This window comes from Spermophilus citellus, assembly GCF_964194105.1.
Source record: "Spermophilus citellus genome assembly, chromosome: 6".
Lineage (NCBI taxonomy): Eukaryota > Metazoa > Chordata > Mammalia > Rodentia > Sciuridae > Spermophilus > Spermophilus citellus.
The window spans coordinates 142,258,841-142,278,463 of record NC_138187.1 but is presented as its reverse complement, the minus strand read 5'-3'; positions in this window follow the sequence as shown (position 1 = coordinate 142,278,463).

Here is a 19,623-nt window from a genome sequence, read left to right as displayed (position 1 = left end):
TTTATCAAATATAAGATAGTTGTAGCTTTGTGGATTAGTCTCTGTGTCCTCTATTCTGTACCATTGGTCCACCCGCCTGTTTTGGTACCAGTACCATGCTGTTTTTGTCACTATTTCTCTGTAATATAGTTTGAAATCTGGTATTGCTATACCGCCTGATTCATACTTCCTGCTTAGAATTGCTTTTGCTATTCTGGGTCTTTTATTTTTCCATATGAATTTCATGATTGCTTTATCTATTTCTACAAGAAATGCCATTGGGATTTTGATTGGCATTGCATTAAACCTATAGAGAACTTTTGGTAATATCGCCATTTTGATGATGTTAGTTCTGCCTATCCATGAACAGGGTATATTTTTCCATCTTCTAAGATCTTCTTCTTCTTCTCTCTTTAGGGTTCTGTAGTTTGCATTGTATAAATCTTTCACCTCTTCTTAGGTTGATTCCCAAGTATTTTATTTTGTTTTTTTTTTTTGAGGATATTGTGAATGCAGTGTTTTTCCTCATTTCCGTTTCAGAAGTTTTGTCGCTGATATACAGAAATGCCTGTTGATTTTATATCCTGCCACTTTGCTGAATTCATTTATTAGTTCTAGTAGTTTCTTTGTAGACCCTTTTGGGTCTTCTAGGTATAGAATCATGTCATCTGCAAATAGTGATAATTTAAGTTCTTCTTTTCCAATTTTTATGCCTTTAATTTCTTTCGTCTGTCTAATTGCTCTGGCCAGTGTTTCGAGAACTATACTGAATAGAAGTGGTGATAGAGGGCATCCCTGTCTTGTTCCAGATTTTAGAGGGAATGCCTTTAACTTTTGTCCATTCAGAATGATGCTAGCCTGAGGCTTAGCATAGATAGCTTTTACAATGTCGAGGTAAGTTCCTGTTATCCCTAGTTTTTCTAATGTTTTGAACATAAAGGGATGCTGTACTTTGTCGAATGCTTTCTCTGCGTCTATCGAGATGATCATATGGTTAAGTCTATTGATGTGGTGAATAACATTTATTGATTTCCGTATATTGAACCATCCTTGCATCCCAGGGATGAATCCCACTTGATCATGGTGCACAATTTTTTTGATGTGCCTTTGTATCCGGTTCGCCAGAATTTTATTGAGGATTTTTGCATCTAGGTTCATTAGAGATATTGGTCTGTAGTTTTCTTTCTTTGAGGTGTCTTTTTCTGGTTTCGGAATCAGGGTGATGTTGGCCTCATAGAATGAATTTGGCAGAGCTCCCTCTTTTTCTATTTCCTGAAATAACTTGAAAAGTATTGGTATTAATTCTTCTTTAAAGGTTTTGTAAAACTCCGCTGTATACCCATCCGGTCCTGGGCTTTTCTTGGTTGGTAGTCTTTTGATCGCTTCTTCTATTTCATCCATTGATATTGGTCTGTTTAAATTGTATGTATCCTCCTGACTCAGTCTGGGCAAATCATATGACCTAAGAAATTCATCGATGTCTTCACTATCTTCTATTTTATTGGAATATAGGTTTTCAAAATAATTTCTAATTGTCTTCTGTATTTCTGTAGCATCTGTTGTGATATTGCCTTTTTCATCCCGTATGTTAGTAATTTGAGTTCTCTCTCTTCTTCTCTTTGTTAGCATGGCTAAGGGTCTGTCGGTCTTATTTTTTAAAGAACCAACTTTTAGTTTTGTTAATTTTTTCAATAGTTTCTTTTGTTTCAATTTCATTGATTTCTGCTCTGATTTTAATTATTTCTTGCCTTCTGCTACATTTGCTGTTGTTTTCCTCTTCCTTTTCTAGGGCTTTGAGATGAAGTGTGAGCTCATTTATTTGTTGTTTTTTCCTTTTTTCGAGGAATGATCTCCAGGCGATGAATTTCCCTCTTAAAACTGCTTTCATTGTGTCCCATAGATTCCAATATGTTGTGTCTGTATTTTCGTTTATCTCTAAGAATTTTTTGATTTCCTCCTTTATGTCTTCTGTAACCCATTGATCATTCAGTAACATATTGTTCATTTTCCATGTGATGTAGGATTTTTCCTTCCTTCTTTTATCATTGATTTCCAGTTTCATTCCATTATGATCAGATAAAATGCAAGGTATTATCTCCACCCCTTTATATTTACTGAGGGTTGCACTATGGCATAATATATGGTCTATTTTTGAGAAGGATCCATGTGCTGCTGAGAAAAAAGTATATCCATTTGATGATGGTTGATATATTCTATATATGTCAGTTAAGTCTAGGTTATTGATTGTGATATTGAGTTCTATAGTTTCTTTATTCAACTTTTGTTTGGAGCATCTGTCCAATGGTGAGAGAGGTGTGTTGAAGTCACCCATAATTATTGTGTTGTGATCTATTTGATTCTTGAACTTGAGGAGAATTTGTTTTATGAATGTCGCAGCACCATTATTTGGTGCATAAATATTGATAATTGTTATGTCTTGTTGGTGAATGGTTCCTTTTAACAGTATATAATGTCCTTCCTTATCCCTTTTGATTAACTTAGTCTTGAAGTCGATTTTATTCGATATGAGGATGGCCACCCCTGCTTGGTTACGAGGACCGTGTGCATGGTATATTTTTTCCCAACCTTTCACCTTCAGGATGTGTATGTCTTTTCCAATCAGATGTGTCTCCTGGAGGCAACGTATTGTTGGATTTGTTTTTTTAATCCATGTTACTAGCCTATGTCGCTTTATTGGAGAGTTTAAGCCATTAACGTTTAGAGTTACTATTGATATATGGTTTGTACTGCCAGCCATGTTTGATTATTTATCTTTTTTTTTTTTTGTAATTTAGTTTGTTTCTCCATGATTAGCTCCCCGCCCGCCCTCTGTCATTACCGAGGCACTTCCCACTGATGGTTTTGGTTGTTGTTTTTCATTTCTTCCTCATGTAGTGTTTTGCTGAAGACGCTTTGCAATGCTGGTTTTCTGGCTGAAAATTCTTTTAGCTTTTGTTTATCATGAAAGATTTTTATTTTGTTGTCGTACGTGAAGCTTAATTTTGCTGGATACAGAATTCTTGGTTGGCATCCATTGTCTTTCAGTGTTTGAAATACGTTGTTCCAGGATGTTCTCGCTTTCAGCGTCTGTGATAAAAAATCCGTTGTTAACCTTATTGGTTTACCCCTAAATGTAATCTGCCTCTTTTGTCTTGTAGCTTTTAATATTTTCTCTTTGTTCTGTATATCGGATGTCTTCATAACAATGTGTCTTGGTGTTGGTCTACTGTGATTTTGTGTGCTCGGTGTCCTGTATGCATCTTCAATTTGTATATCTGTTTCCTTTTTTATTTCTGGAATGTTTTCTGTAGTTATTTCATTCAGCAGGTTACTCATTCCCTTGGTTTGAATCTCTGTACCTTCCTCTATCCCGATGACTCGTAAGTTTGGTTTTTTATGTTATCCCATATCTCTTGGATGTTTTTCTCGTGATTTTTTTACCAGCCTTTCTGAGTTGGCTAGACTCTTTTCAAGATGATATATTTTGTCTTCATTATCTGACGTTCTGGCTTCTACTTGCTCCACTCTGTTAGTGATACTCTCAATTGAGTTTTTTATTTAGTTTATCGTTTCCTTCATTTCTAGAATTATTGTTTGATTTTTTTTAATAATCTCCATCTCCTGATAAAGATACTTAACTTCTTGTTTTATCTGTTTATGTAATTCATTCTCAATGTGTTCTTTCGCTGCTTGAATTTGCTGTCTCGTATCCTCTTTAAGGTTCCTTTCCATCTGTCTAAGGTATTCTTTGAGTTCTTTATATGACCATTTTTCTGATGACTCTAGGTCCTCCTGAATATTTAGGCTGTCCTTCATTGTTTGTACTCCTTTTCTTCCTTGCTTTTTTATGCTGCTCATGTTACTTCTTGTTCTGTTTGACTGCTGAGTTACTGTTTACTCCTATAAATTTATTTGATGCTTGGGAGGAAAGATATCAGAAGGGAAGGGAAAAAGTCACTAAAGAGAATGAGAGTAGACAGGTAGAATTCAAGGAAGGGGGAATAAGAAAATTGAAAAGAAATGAAAAGACAGAAGAAAAAATAGAAAATAAAGAAAGAAACAAAAAGAAAAAACGAAAATTTAAAGCCAAAAAAATAATGATAATAAAAAAATGGAAATTAAAGTTTAAAAAATAATAATAATAAAATAAAAAGAATTTTAGAAAAATTGAAAACATTAAAAAAAGTTAAAGAACAATAACAACAACAAAAATGAAAATGAAAGAAAAAATAATAATAATAAATGCAGTCATAGAGCTCGATTAACTTCTCTTCCAGAGGTGGAGCTGTGCCCACTGGGCCAAGCTTCTCTTCTCAATTGGTGCGATCCAATCACTGTGCAGCAGCTCTTCCTCCCAGACTGTGCGGGTCTCCAATCCTGAGTGCCTAGGGCCTTCTCTTGTGTTTCCTCAAGGCAGGCCCCGCTCACCTGTGATGCTCACCACAATACTGGCTACACGCCAGGTCTGGTGCTCCTGGGAGCCCTGTTTTCATGGACGTCTGGGCATACTCTTCCTGTTTGCCTCCCTCAGACCCTAAGTTTGTAGAGCTTGGGGCTGAGAACCCCCAGCGAATTTGCTTGCCCTCCGGTAGCCACTCCCCTGGTAGCTGGTGCAAGGGACCTCAGTTGTCAGCACTGGTGGGAGCGGAGCCGGGAGTTCCGCTCCGCTCGTCCCGCGTCACTCCTGATTCCCTCGATCTGGCTATCGCGCTCGGTTGGCTTTTACCTCTGTGAGTTCAGAAGGGCCAATCAGTTATTTCAGTGGGATCGTTAGTGCTGAGTCACGAGAAGCAGGCGAACCGGAGCTGGAATGCTGCCGATCCGGGCTCGGTGTGTTTCGAGAGGCCCAGACTGTTCGCCCCAGATCCATGTCAGCTCAGCATTGCCTAGTGGTCCTGAGCAAACAGCATTTAGACAGTTTACGTCTCCCTATGCCCGCGCAGCTGAAGGGGTCAGAGCCTTGATCTCTCCGCGCCCGCCGCCATGTTGGATCCCTTCGAGAGCTTGTCTTTAATCCATGTCTTACTTGAATCCACTTATTTCACTTTTAGTGTGAAGATGATGATTTTATTTCTAATGTTTCCTCCTCTTTCACTTCTTTGCCAGTCCTTTAGGTTGTTATGACTCAAATGGATCCAATTTTACTCCATTGTCTTCACTCAGAAGTGCCCTTACTTTTTCTTGACAGAGGAAACAGAAGTCATGGACTTCCCACTATTTTCTGAGCAAATATGTATACATATAAGAAGCTTCATTTACTTCTTTCCTTCTATTAAGCGTTTTAAATGTCTTGTCACTCATCAAGGACATATCCATTCATATTGCATTTCTCCTACAATCTCTCCTATTGTCACAAGTTTTGGACTATTACTGTTGTCATCTTGTCAACCTATATTTACCCTTTTCCATCCATATTTAAATTTGGTTATACGTTTTTCTTAAACAGGGTCCTAGGGAGATGGCTTTATTGTGTGTCTTAAGCTCCCTCCTGTGAAACTTTTTTATTCCATCTGCTAACTACCTTTTTTGGACAGAGCAGTTGCTATGGGGCTGGAGACTAGAATCCGTAGGATGTATATAACCATTTTGATTATACCAGCATAGGGAAGGGAAAGCTTGTCTTTAATTTTTTCTTAATTCAGATAGGGTCCTGTAGACCAGCAGCTATGAAACCTTCAGCAAAGACCTAAACTCCTGTAAGAGTCTTGATCTCACAGAACCATGAACTTAAAGGAAAAGTTATGCAGTCCACATTTGCAGTACTAGTAAGACTCAACTTCAGAGTACCTTCTCGGACACCACATGTGAGCTAAGTTTCACATCACCCCATGAGGTTCTGAGAAAACAAGTTCTTGAAAATAGAGGAAAGATAGGTTTTCCTCTAGTCATTGGTGAAGGAAATGGTCAATTTGCTGGTTGATAGCAATTCCACAGAAACAAAGGTAACTGGTTTCTATTGTTCATGAGTTTATTATGGCATAAAATATCCCAAAGTTTGACTTGTGCAAAAGGGAGGATGAGCAGACAAAAGGAAAATAGTCTGTGGAAAACTAAAATGGCATCTACAAGTGAGAGAAAACCCTCAGAAATGGATGATGAAATTGCTGGTCTAGATGGATGGCAACTTTAATTCTGAAAAAAGCATGTAAGACTTTAATCACAGTATAAAATAAAAATTTACAGAAAGTAAAATGTAGAAAAAGAGGTCTGGGCAGGCATAGTGGCTCATGCCTGTAATCCCAACGGTTCAGGAGGCTGAGGCAGGAGGATCAGAAGTTCAAAACCAGTCTCAGTAACTCAGCAAGACCTTATCTCTAAATAAAATATTTTTAAAAAGTGGTTGGGGGACTGGGGCTTTAGCTTAGTGTCACAGCGCTTGCCCTGCATGTGTGAGGCACTGTGTTCAATCCTCAGCACCACATGAAAATAAGATACTGTGTGTTCATCTACAACTAAGTAGTTTTTTAAAGAGGGGGCTGTGGAATGTGCCTCTGTGATTAAGCACCACTGGGTTCAATCCCTGGTACCAGCAGGGAACAAAAAGAAGGAAAAGAAAGCATGGGGGAATAACCACAGTTTACCAAATTGTAGCTCTCTCTAGGAAACAAAACCCAAAGACAAGATGAAAACAGAAGATAAGCCTCGGCTATTAAATGTGTATGAGTGAAGAACCAAAGGAGGAGGAAGTGTGGGGGTGGATTTAGGAGGACACAAGTACCAAATACCAGAGGAAAATTATTAAGTTGAAGGAACTTGCATCATGTAGGTTCCAGGAAACATTGGGGGAAAGATGCTAGGCAGATACTCAATTCAAGATTTATCATTTATTTTTCACCAATGACAAGCACTGTTTTAGTGAACAAAAATGTTGGCCACACCCTCATCAAGGGTGAAGAGATAGACAATAAGTAAATGAATAAATGTGTCTTACATGGTAATAAGTGGTGAAAGGGGGAACATGATAGATATGACTAGGCTTATATTGAGATAAGGTAGTGGCAGGATTTTCTCTCATAGTCCTTAGAGGCAGATAAGGTAAGATTTATATAGTAATTTGAAGTAAGTGAGGAAGCTAGTTTTATAAATATTTGGTGAGAAAGCACTCCAGACAGGGAGTAGTCAAAAACCCTGAGGCAGGAATATACCTAGAGAGAGCAAAAACTTAAGATGAGGGCAGAAAGTCAGCAGGAAACAAGAAAATGTATGCCCTTGTAAACTGTTGCAAGACTTGGCAATTATTTATTGATGCATCTGGAAAGCCATTGGAAAATTTTGGTTTTTGGTACTGGGGATTAAACCCAGGGGTGCTTAAACACTGAGGCATATCCCTAACCCTTTTTATATACTCTTTAGGGACAGGGTCTTGCTAGCTTGCTTAGGACCTCACCTAGTCACTGAGTCTGGCTTTGAACTCACAATCTTTCTGCTTCAGCCTTCCAAGCCACTGGGATTACAAGCATGTTTCATCATTCCCTGCCATTGGAGAAATTTTAAGCAGAGGAATGATATGAAAGGATTTAGTTTAGAAGAGTTGCTGACTATAATTAAAGAATACACTATGAAGATTTCAAGGGCAGAAGCCAGGAGACTAGATCTTTGAATATTGTAATAATTTAAACAACAAATGATGGGGGCTTGGGCCAGTGTGGTATTGGTAGAAGAAGAAGTGGTCCGATTTTTGAAATATTTTGAGAGTACGTGGATTGGATGCAGTGTGTAAGATAATGGTCAATGACATTCCAAAAAGTTTTTTGAGTAACTGCAAGAATGGAGTTTCTGCCTAATAGAATGAGAAGGATTCTGTAAAGATCAGATTTGGGGATGGTAGCAGCTGGAAGGATCAGTTTAGTTTTGAAATGTTGATTTTGAAATATTCACTAGACATAGAGGAGAAAATATTCAAATGTTTGAATTTCAGGGTACAGAAAAGAATTTACAAAGAAAAAGAAAACCACAGAGGCTAGGCTTATGGCTCAGTAGTAGAGCACTCGCCTAGCATGTGTGAGGCACTGGGTCTGATCTTTAGCACCACATTTAAAAAAGACAACAATAAACAAAGGTAAAAAAGAAAGAAAGAAAGAAAATCACATTTCTAGACTTTTTAGAATAACACTGTAACCTAAAATCTCTTTCCAAGGTAAGATCATTCATCTTGAGGTTATTCAGGATCCATAGAATATATCCCCAAAGTAAGTTCACCTAAGTAAATGCTCCCCAAACTTTAAATAGACAAATAATAAAAACAACTTCATTTTGTGATAGAAGGGGAATTTGTAAAGGGGTAAGTACTCTTCAAGTAGAAAAGACACGACATACTACATGGAAAATCTCACTATTTATGTCAGTACTGAGCTGTCCCAACAGAACCTCCAGGTGAGGACAAAGCAGGTTTTTAATAGCTCAGAAAATTATTTCCAAGTTGTTTTGAAAATATGAAAATTTTGATAGGCAATACACTTGTGTTTTCATCCACAAAAGCACAGAACATTATCAGTGATAGTTTTCAAAATGTTCTTTCCATGGCATTTTTTTTTCTAAAAGTTATTATTTATCTGATTTCATAACTTTCTACCTTGTAATTTAGCAAAGAGCCAATTTAGATTTAGAAAAGAGGTCAATTCTGCCATTTTCTTGTTTCCACATTCATGTATTTTTTACTACTGTCTATGTTTTTAAAAAATTTTTTTCTACACATTTTTGGTATCACTTTTCTGTTTTGTGAAACATCTATAAGCTGTTGTCTATCACAGTATGCTGGTTGAGGAAATGAGGACTTAAGGTCTTTCTCCCTCAGTTCACCTTGTACACAGATCAAGTGGCGACATCTGTATCAGTCCATATATAAATTAAGCTGAATTTTAATGTGACTGTATTTTAATGTCTTTTTCCAACACCCCAATGAATCATCTTGTATGCTCCTTGATGTGTGTGTGTGACTGACTTTGGAGACCTATAGCAATAAAGAAAAAATATTTATTTAATAGTGGTGTGTGGATCATGAACATTAGCATACCATGAAGGGAATGGTTATGTGATTGATTGTCCCAAACTTGTTAAACAGGTGTCTAGGGATATTAACCTAGAAATATGTTTTTAACATGGTTCTCAAGTAGTCCACAGATAATTGTTTTGAGACACTAACTTTGAAAACCTAAGACCCAAATAATTTATTCATTTAATTCTTTCCTCCCAAAGACTTAGCCTTCAGACACTGCTTTGCAGTCTCTCTACCTACCATTTCTTCTCCCATCTCTATACCTTCATAACTGTTCCTTTCCTGTCTGGAAAATATGTTGAAAACTCTTCAAGACCCAGCTCAAATTCATATCTGTAAATCTATCTTAGTATTTGTCCATACTAAATAACAGGCGTTTTGTTGTTATTGTGCACATTATGCGCATCATAAGGCAATTTGCCATTGGTAGTAACATCACATGAGAAAAAAATTGGACCAGAATTAATCCTTTTAAAACCAGTTGAACAGAGATGTGTTTGCATCATCATAACCTAGATAATGACTGATTAAAAACAGAAAACCAAATTTTCATTTTCCACACACATGATACTTTAAGAAATGTACCTATCTGAAAATTATCAGATTGTCTCTAAAGAAATGAAACCCATTATCAATGAAATACATACAAAAGACTAAGTAAAGGCACACATATCTAGTAAGGAATAATTATAAATTCACTTTTCCCCTCCTCTGTACCAACACTGTGTAACTCTGGAGTTGCAATTATGTCACTCATCCCATTGAATTTACTTGGTTTCAGGATTGTAGAATATACCAATTGATTGTCTCAGCTCCATATCTACCCTTTGTGCTGTTTTGTGATGTTGAAATTGGACTCTGTATGCATCTTTCCTTGGTCAGTGGGCTCAGTGTTAGACTTTGTCGTGGAAGAACATGATGAGGCCATGGCAAGGGGAGAGCACTTCGCTCTCTGGACCACGTGTGTCATTGCTTAGATCTGGTCGCATGCAGATTGACATGTGGAAGGCCTGGTTGCACCCCCAATATTCTTTATAGAACAGCTGCAGCTTGCACCTTCCTACAAGTCTCTCTGTTGCTTGGGGAGCTATTCCTATAGACAGCCTGTTCCCGACTCACAATCTCCAGGGATCTCATCACTAGGTAAGATGCTCCCACTAGACGGTTCTCTCTGGCCAGTGTCTTCTCTCTACGCTTTGTATTCTTTTGGCATCCTTGACCTCTCCAATGAGCTCTAAATTCAGCCCTGGGGTAGTTGGATAGGGGAGTGACTTACACTCTCCTACAATCAGAGGGAGTGTTTGTCTCTGTTATTTCTGTATCCATTATTACCATTTTAGTAAACTATCTTTAGTAACAGTTTTTGATATTTAACTTTCTCTATTCAACTACTGATGTAATTTTGTCTCTTGATTGGATTTTGATGAGCATAGAGTGTATGCTGCTTATGAGAGACTTCTTTCAGAGTGGAGAATGAACAGTGTCTTAGAAACTGTGGCATCAGGAAGAGCCATGTGTTGGAATTATGATAAACATGAATATATAGTGTCAGAAGAAACAAATGAAAAAGGAAAAGACATTGTGGTAAAATAATTGTGTGGAAGCCAGAGTGAAAAATGAATTTGATTGTGTTTTTCTATATTAATTGATTGATTTTGGTACCATGGATTGAATCCAGGGGGCTTAACCACTGAGTCACATCCCTAGACCTTTCAATTTTTTTTATCTTGAGACAGGATCTTGCTGAGTTGCCAAGGGCCTCACTGAATTGCTGAGGCTGGCCTCAAACTTTAGATCCTCCTGCCTCAGTTTCTGAAGCCACTGGGATTATAGGTGAGTGCCATCACACCCAGATGGATAGTGTTTTCGTAGTTAGTGTAAGTGTAAAACCACGGTGATAGCAATGGCACTCTAGCTCAGTAAATATTGATTTATTCATGTGCTACAAATTCAAAAGGTACCCACTTTTTCTTCTGGTGGTGATAACTGTGTCCAATAATCCTAGGACCCTTCCAGTGCTATTCTATAGGTACATAAGCAAAGACATCAATCTTTCTCTTTCTCTCTGATAAATATTAACATTCTGCTGCATCTTGCTTTTTTCACTTAAGATCATATCTTGGAAATTGTTTTTTGGTTTTTTTTCTCTCAGTTCTTTAAATTGAGATGACATTTATCATATAGTAAATGTCATGTTTCTTTTAACCAACCGCATACTCTTTCCCATAATAGCTGTTTTACCACTTTGGAGAGAGTTGAGACTAAGCATAGTCTTTTGCCACTATAGTGTTATAGTGAACATCCATATGTACACATCTTTGTACACATATGTAAGTGTATTATGGATAAATTTCCAAAAGTGGCACCTCTGAATAAAGGAAAATTTTTAAATGTTTTATTTTGAAATACAGAAATTACAGATTCTTAACAAATTGTAAAAATAATACAGAGTGGTCCCAGTTGCTCTTTACCCAATTGCTCTTAGAGATAACATTTTCTATAACATTAGTATAGTATCAGAAGCAGGCATATTGATTTAATCCACACATTCCATTCAGATTTCTTCAGTTTTCCATGCCTTCATTTTTGAGTGTGCGTATGGGTGGTTCTATGCAGTTTTGTCTTGAGTAGATTTGTGTTATTACCACCATAATCAAGATGCAGAACTGTTCCATCAACACAAAGGTGACTTATGCTGCCCCTGTCTCACATGCAAACACACACCCTCCTTTCACCACTCCCAGCAACCTGCTAATCCATTTTCCTTTTCTGTAATTTTGCCATTTTGAGACTCTCATATAATTGGAATCATACAGTACAACCTTTGAGATTGACTTTTTCTGTCTCTAATGTTGTGGAGATTCACCCAATATCTGTATCAATAGTTGTCTCTTTTTATTTTTGACTGGTGTTCCTCTATAGCAATGTTTGTTATAATAGTTTGTTCAGATATTCACCTATGGAAGGGCATGTAGATTATTTTCTTATATATATTTTTGCTATGACAAATGAAGCTACTAGAGCATTCATGTACATATTAATGTGTGAACATAAGTTGTTTTTTGTTTGTTTTTGCTGGAATAGATGTTCTATGATATGGTTGCTGGGTGGTGTGGTAACAGTTCTTAAGAAACTGCTCAAGGATCTTCTGAAGTACCTCTTAAGTACTTACCAGCTGTGTTTAAGACATCTGTTTTTTCCAATTCTTTGTCAGCATTTAGTATTATCATGATCTTTAAAAGTTTTTTTTTCTGTTGTAGTAGATGTATAGCAATACATCATCATGATTTTTAATTTCTCCCAAATGGCTTAAGATGTTGGACATATCTTTAGGTACTGATTTGCTATCTGTATATCCTCTTTGGTGAAAGGTGTACTTTTGTCTTTTATCCATTTTCTAATTTGATTATTTTTCTTTTAAAGGAAAGTTTTGAGAGTTCTTTATATATCCAGTGCTCGCTTTGCATGATTCCAATATGCATGACCTTGTAGTGAAATGGCTTAAATTATATAATTCAAATTTCAGTTACCATAACATTAACTGTCAGTGATTGCATAAAGCACAAAGTATTGCTAGCTCTCCAGTCCACAGATCAAAACATAAATAACAGACGTGCATCATGATCTATGACAATTCACTGCTTTCAAAGTATTTGGTGATTGATCATTGCATACCTCTTAAGCAAAATGTGTTTGTGTTACTTCCTTGTCTCTCAGTGATAAATCCCTATGACATTTTACAAAAATGAATAAGTGAAAAATGGAACTGGCCAACAAACTTGAAAATGTAGCACAGAAACAAAAAATTACAAGACTGGAAGTAAAATTCTAATTAACCATAAATGGAATTTTAGAGAAAATAGTCGAGTATGAGAATGTTGATACTGCTACCATTCAAGAGACTAGATATGCAGCCAGAGGAACTTAGTGGCAGCAAACCTTATAACATGAATAAGGGAAGGATGAAGAAATCCCAGAGAAAGTGGCAAAAATCTTTACATTAAAGGAACACTTGGAAATATTTCATGATATTAAAAATGCAAAAGTTAAAAAAGTTAATCAAAAATGCAAAAAAATGCAAAAAGTTATAAAAAAATTAAAAAGTTAAAAAAATGAAAAGTTAAAAAGCTAATCCAAGCATATAAAGAAGTATGACAGTTCATGTAGGTTCAGAAAACATGTTTGTTTTTTATTGTAAGTTTTATCACAAGAAGGCATTACTGAAGCTACTCTTGATGTTTTTTTGCAAATATAAAAAGCATTTTAATTCTCAAAGTTTCTAAAGCTTTAAGTTACGATGTGCTAAATAAATTGGTTTCAATACCTTAAAAAATTTTTATGTACATTTGATACCAATAATGAGAAAGTTTTGACAAAAATTTTTAAAGGTCAAGGAACAATTATATTTTCTAACTGATTAAAGGAAGCTTTGTGTGGCTTCAGCTTACGTGGTCATTTTTATAGTCCCACGCTACTGTGCAAAGTAAGAACTGCCTGTTTGTTCTAGATATATCTCCTTTGCTGGATTTGTGCTTTGCAAATATCCAGCACCCTCATCCCTGAGGGTTTGTCTTTTCATTCTCTTAACAGAGTTTTTTATATAGCAAATGTTTTAATTTTGTTCAAATCTTATTTATTGATATTTTTTTCTGTATAGACTATACTTTTCTTGTCCTATTTAAGAACTCTACCTAGTCATAGGTTCAGAATATATTCTACTATATTGCCATCTAAAAGTTAATTTTGTGCTCTACATTTAAATCTATGATGCACTTTGAATTTTTGTATAGGGTATGAGGTCCTCTCCTTTCTCTTCTCTCTTCCTCTCTCTGTCTCTGTCTCTCTCTCTCTCTCTCTCTGGCCTATAGAAGTCACTTCAACACTAGTTGTTGAAAAGCTAATCCTTTCTCCATTCACAGTCCTTCCTTTGCATTTTATAAAAATATCAGTCGTCTATTTTTGTGTGGATTCACTTCTGGGTTCTCTGTTTTGTTCTATTGATGTATGTATTTATCCCTCCACCAATACTAGACTATCTTGATTATCATAGCTCTATGGTAACACAAAAGATTGGGTAGAATGTTTTCTACCATTTTATTTTTATTTTTTCCAAAATTGGATTACCTAGTCCAATTTTTTGCCTTTCTAAATATGTTTGAAAATCAATTTATTTAAATTTGCTAAGAGAGTCTTGTGAAGGTTTGATAAAAATTATGTTAAATTTACAGATAGATCAACATGGGGAGAATTAACATCTTTCTTTACTATGTTGAATCTCCTAATTCATTGTGTTAGCTTTTTCTGGATAAATTTCCTGATAAAATCAACTTAAAGGATGAAAGATTTCAGAGATTTCAGTCCATGATCAACTGGCTCTATTGCTTTTAGACCTGTGTTGAGGCAGAAAGGTCATGGCAGAGGACATGGTGGAAGAAAGGTGCTCACATCATGGCAGCCAAGAAGTAAGGGTGGGGGAGAAGTACAGAGTATGGAGAAGCCAGGGACAAGATTTATCTGTCTAGATAATACCCCTAAGAACTTACTTCCTCCAGATAGGCCTTACTTCCTACAACTTCCATCACCTCCCAGTAGCCTATTCAATTGTGAATGATGTACATAACCTCCTGTAGTTAATTTAAGTTATAATTACAATCTTAATTCTGATATTGAAATATACAAAAAATTAAAACTGTGGAACTCTGTTCAGTGTCATATCTCCTGCTACTTTCATGCTTTTTGGAAGCACATGGTAGGGAGGGGCCAGTGGTTGGAAGTTTCTCTATTTCTTCCTTGTTTCTCCCTCTGGCCCATTCCTCTCCTACTGCTGCCTCTGTGCCCTAGAGCTAGGAGAAAGGAATGGTAAGGAAATAGGAAGTTCCTTTAACAAGTACCCTTGGGAGCTAACTTCATGCTCTTTGAGCCCTGCATAGATTTAAAGCAGATCTTGTTTTTTGTGGCTCTTTTAGTTGATTCTCAGTCACCTGCTGCGTATTCTAATTCACGTGGCCTGAAGAACTGTCTCTATTGAATGAGTTCCTTTGCTCCTAGGCTTTTTGCCTCGCAACATCACTCTGCTTCTCCAGGAGGCTCAAGATAATGCAAGGTTAACTAACTCCCTTTTGAGACTCCCATCAGACTCCAAGAGACATCTGCATAGCTATGGCTTAGGCGTGTTCACCTATGAGGTAGCTCTGTTCTAAGACCTGCAAGTGTGAGAAATGTTGTTCTTATTTTCCTTGTGGCCCCTAGGAATCCCCTTCCCTTGCAAAGGAAGTAGCGCTCCCCTGTATTGGTACCACTCTTATTCCCCAGCACCCCACTTAGAGCATAAACCCAGCTATTTCCAAAGTTGATTATGTCAAAATCATTTCTTTTCCTCTCTGAAGTCTTTGTATAATCTTTTACTGGATGAGGCAGTTCAGACGTTGGAAAGAATTCCTTGATATTACCTTTGTAAGCTATATGGATGGTAGCCAGATGCAGTGGCTCAGGCCTGTAATCCCAGTGGCTCAGGAGCCTGAGGCAGGAGGATCATGAGTTCTAAACCAGCCTCAGTAAAAGTGAGGTGCTAAGCAACTCAGTGTGATTCTGTCTCTAAATAAAATACAAAATAGGGCTGGGGATGTGGCTCAGTGGTCGAGTGCCTATGAATTCATACCAAAAAACAAAACAAAACTATGCGGCTGGTGATCAGATCTCTTCCATGTGGTGTTTTAGAATTTCATATCAATTATATTTTGTCTCCATCAAATCTTAAACTTTTTAACACCTTGATACATTTTTAAAATTAACTTTCTTCCTTAAATAAAATCATCAGAATTTCTGAAATTATCAGAGTGGAAAACTGAAGTTTATCTGAGGTCTTCTAGGCTACAATACAAGGGGCATATGATGTAATCTCTTTGGGGTTACAAATGAGAGAAAAATATTCTTTTCCTTGAAAACCCAGAAAGTACTGGTGGTTTGTATTTGCTTACATTCTACATGGTCATATTAATATCCTGTACTGAAACTTTGAAAAACTACTTTAAATTTGTTTTTTGGACTAGCAGAGAGGGTGATGGAAAAGATTTATTCCTTTGCATAATAACATAATTCTTTCAGAGCCATTTCTAAGAGAAGAATATGATTTTTTGGTCACCTGACAAAACAAATCCTGCCTTTTATCACCAGACAACATCAGTTTAGAAATGGGGGGATTGGCAATCAGTTTAGCAAAGTTCTCCATAGTATTGGCTTTATATGTGAAATATATTTTTTTCATAAAAATATTTTTAAAAAAGAATATTTTTGAGAAGTCCTTTAAAGAAATTGAAGCTCTAGAGTATAAAATTGAACTTAAAAGAGTCATCATCTTATGAACTCCTCTCCAATATATTACTGTACTTTTCTAGTTATTTAGTATCTAACATGAACTTAAAAGAGATTTCTCCCTGCCTTGATGTTGATGATGCTTCTGGTCCTCTTGTTATCCACAGCTACTAGTTCAAGTAATAGTAGCTTTTGCTGTGTATTAAATCATGCCCAAAATTAATGGTTTAAAACAACACGTAGTATTCATGGCACTCTGGGCGGGCTGGATGATCCTTTTGAGCTGCTTTGGCTTGGGTCTCTAATGGCATCACTCCCATGACAGGTCACCGTTTGATTGGCCTTGGTTGGAAGTTTCCTTGTTTGGAAGCTGTAACCTGCTTGGTGTGGTGGGGCTCAGTTGGCACAACTTTTCTCTTCCATGTGGTGTCTCATCTTCCAATTTGTTGTTGCAGGTTTCTTTACACAGTGGTCTTAGGTTTCTAAAAAGACAACATGAAAGTGTAAGCCCTAATGCATGAGCATTTTCCACATATCCACCTCTAACATGGATGTTGATGTCCCATTGGCCAAAACAAATTACAAGGCCAAACCCAGATGCAAAATATTAAGACATAGACCCTATTTCTTTCTCTCTTTTTTTAAATTCTAATTTGTGCATATGATAGCAGAGTGCATTACAATTTGTATTACATATATAAAGCACAATTTTTCATGTCCCTGGTTGTATACAAAGTATAGTCACACCATTCATGTCTTCATACATGTACTTAGGGTATGATGCCCATCTTATTAGACTCTATTTCTTAATGAATGAAGCTACAAAGTCCTCTGCTATAGGATGTACATACAGGAACAAAATAATTTGTAGAATTTGTAGTCATTTTTGGAATTTACTACAGATGTCTTGGCCTCATTTTCTCTCCTACTTTTTTCATTGAAAACAGAAACAACCTCTTAGTAAAGCAAATAGCCTCAACTTTAGAGTTTTATTTTTTTGCCATCTGAATGAAGACATATAAATTAATCACTTATTCTGTGCTTTCCTTTATATTCATTCTTAACCAGAACATTTCCCTCATCTTTGTAGGGTTTATATTACTAATTTGTTAGTAATTACAATAACCAGAACAAGGTTGTTTCTTTTTTCTTATAGAGGTAGGGTGGCAAGAATAAAATTTTGATTTTCAGTTGAGTTAGGAAATGAAATTTTAAAAATTATAATAAATTGGTAAATATGATTAACAACACTTTTAAAATTGGTTGCTTTATCTTCACAATTGAATTTAAGTCAATTAAACAAATGTTTATTGAGTCTCTATACACTGTTAAAAATGCTGAGAATATACAAAGTGAATATAATGAATAATAATCTCGTTTTCACAAAGCTTACATATAGTGGGGAAAGGCAGATAATAAGAGTGGCTAAAGAAATAAATGATATAATTTTATGTTTTTATTAGTTTTTAAAGATAAATGATAAAATACTGATGGAGAAAATAAAGGTACTACTTATCACTGCCACTTGACTATATATCAATTGCTTATTAAGTGAAGTGTACAAAAATCAACTTGAAATAACATTAGTGAAGGTCCATCAAACAGAGTCACACAATCTAAAAGAATAAAATAATTTCTTACTCTTGTTTTGTGAAATAAAGTAATACATTTGTTTATATAGTAAGCATATTTATACTGAGCTTCAAGAAAGCTTTCATTCATTTTTTTCCCTTGGCAATAAGTAATCCATATCCATTTTTAATTAACTTAAAAAGGGAAAATACTTGATGGGGCTTGGGAGAACTCACAATAATTGAAGATAACTATAGAACTAGAATGAGAAAAGAGATGCAGAGTTGCTGGGATGAATGTGAGTTGGTAGTAAAGCAATAGTTTGCATGAGGGGCAGGGATTCCTCCTCTCCCCTGCATATGCCCTTGGTCATATGTACTATGCTCTCCATTCCATTTGGGACTTTCTGCTACATTCTTGACTCTAGAGTCATTTACGGGACTTCTTTGAGTCAGTGGAATGTTAATAAATGTGAAACAAGCAAATGCTTGAAAAGTGTTTTCACAATAGCACTTGCTGTCTTTTACTGTTCTGTCATTACTGTGCTGGGGATAGGGATCTAGAAAGAGCAAGCTTGTATTTTTTGTCTATTAAGACTGTGTGTGTGTGTGTGTGTGTGTGTGTGTGTGTGTGTGTATGTGTGTGTGTGTGTGTGTATGTGTGAATTGACAGTGTGAAAAGAGCACTTAGACAAGGAATATCAAGGGAGGCTTCTGTCCCGTATGGAGCAACTTTTAAGAGTTTGGTTTTAAGTACCATTATTATAGGATCAAAGGCTATATATAATGTCAAAGATACTCAAGTTCATGCCTAGCTTTGAAGCTTGTGAACCTGAAGTGTACAGTATGGGAGTAATCTTGGAGAACATAAAACAGAGGCTGTAAGCATCAAAATTATTTCTACCTGGCTATGGACGTAGCTCACGGGTAGAGAACCTGCCTAGCCTGCACAAGGCCCTGGGTTTGATATTCAATACTTACACCCCGTGCCTTCTGTCCCACACAATTTTAGTCAGCTCTTTCTCTGCTATGACCAAAAGACCTGACAAGAACAATTTTACAGGAAGAAAAGTTTATTTGAGTCTCATAGTTTTAGAGGTTTCAGTTCATAGACAGCTGGCTTCATTCCTTGGGGCTTAGGGTGAGGTAGAACACCACTGCAGAAGGATATGGCAGAAGAAAACAGTTTAGTACATCACACCAAGAAGCAGAGAGAGAGAGAGACTCCACTTGCCAGATACAAAATATATACCCCTGGGCTGGGGATATAGCTGTTGATAGAGTGCTTGCCTTGCATGCACAAGGCCCAGGGTTCAATCCCTGGCACCACTAAATAAATACATACATACATACATACATACATACACATATACCAGTATATATATAGATATAGATATATAGATATAGATATAGCACTGAGTGCCTACATTAAAAAAATTAAAAGATCCCAGATAAATAAGCTTATGCACTAATTCCAAAATCAGTAGAAAATAGGAAATAATTAAGATCAGAGTTGAAATTAATGAAATTGAGAATAAAAAAATATACAAGAACAAATGCAATGAGGAGTTCTTTCTCCAAAAAGATAAATAAGATTGATAAACCTTAGCCAAACTAAGCAAAATAGACCCAAATGATTAAAATTAGAGATGAAAAAGGAGATATCCACTGTTGACCCTTCTGAAATTTAGAGGATCATCAGAAACTATTTAAAAAATTTATACTCCAATACACTGGAAAATTTAGAAGACATTGACAAATTTTAGA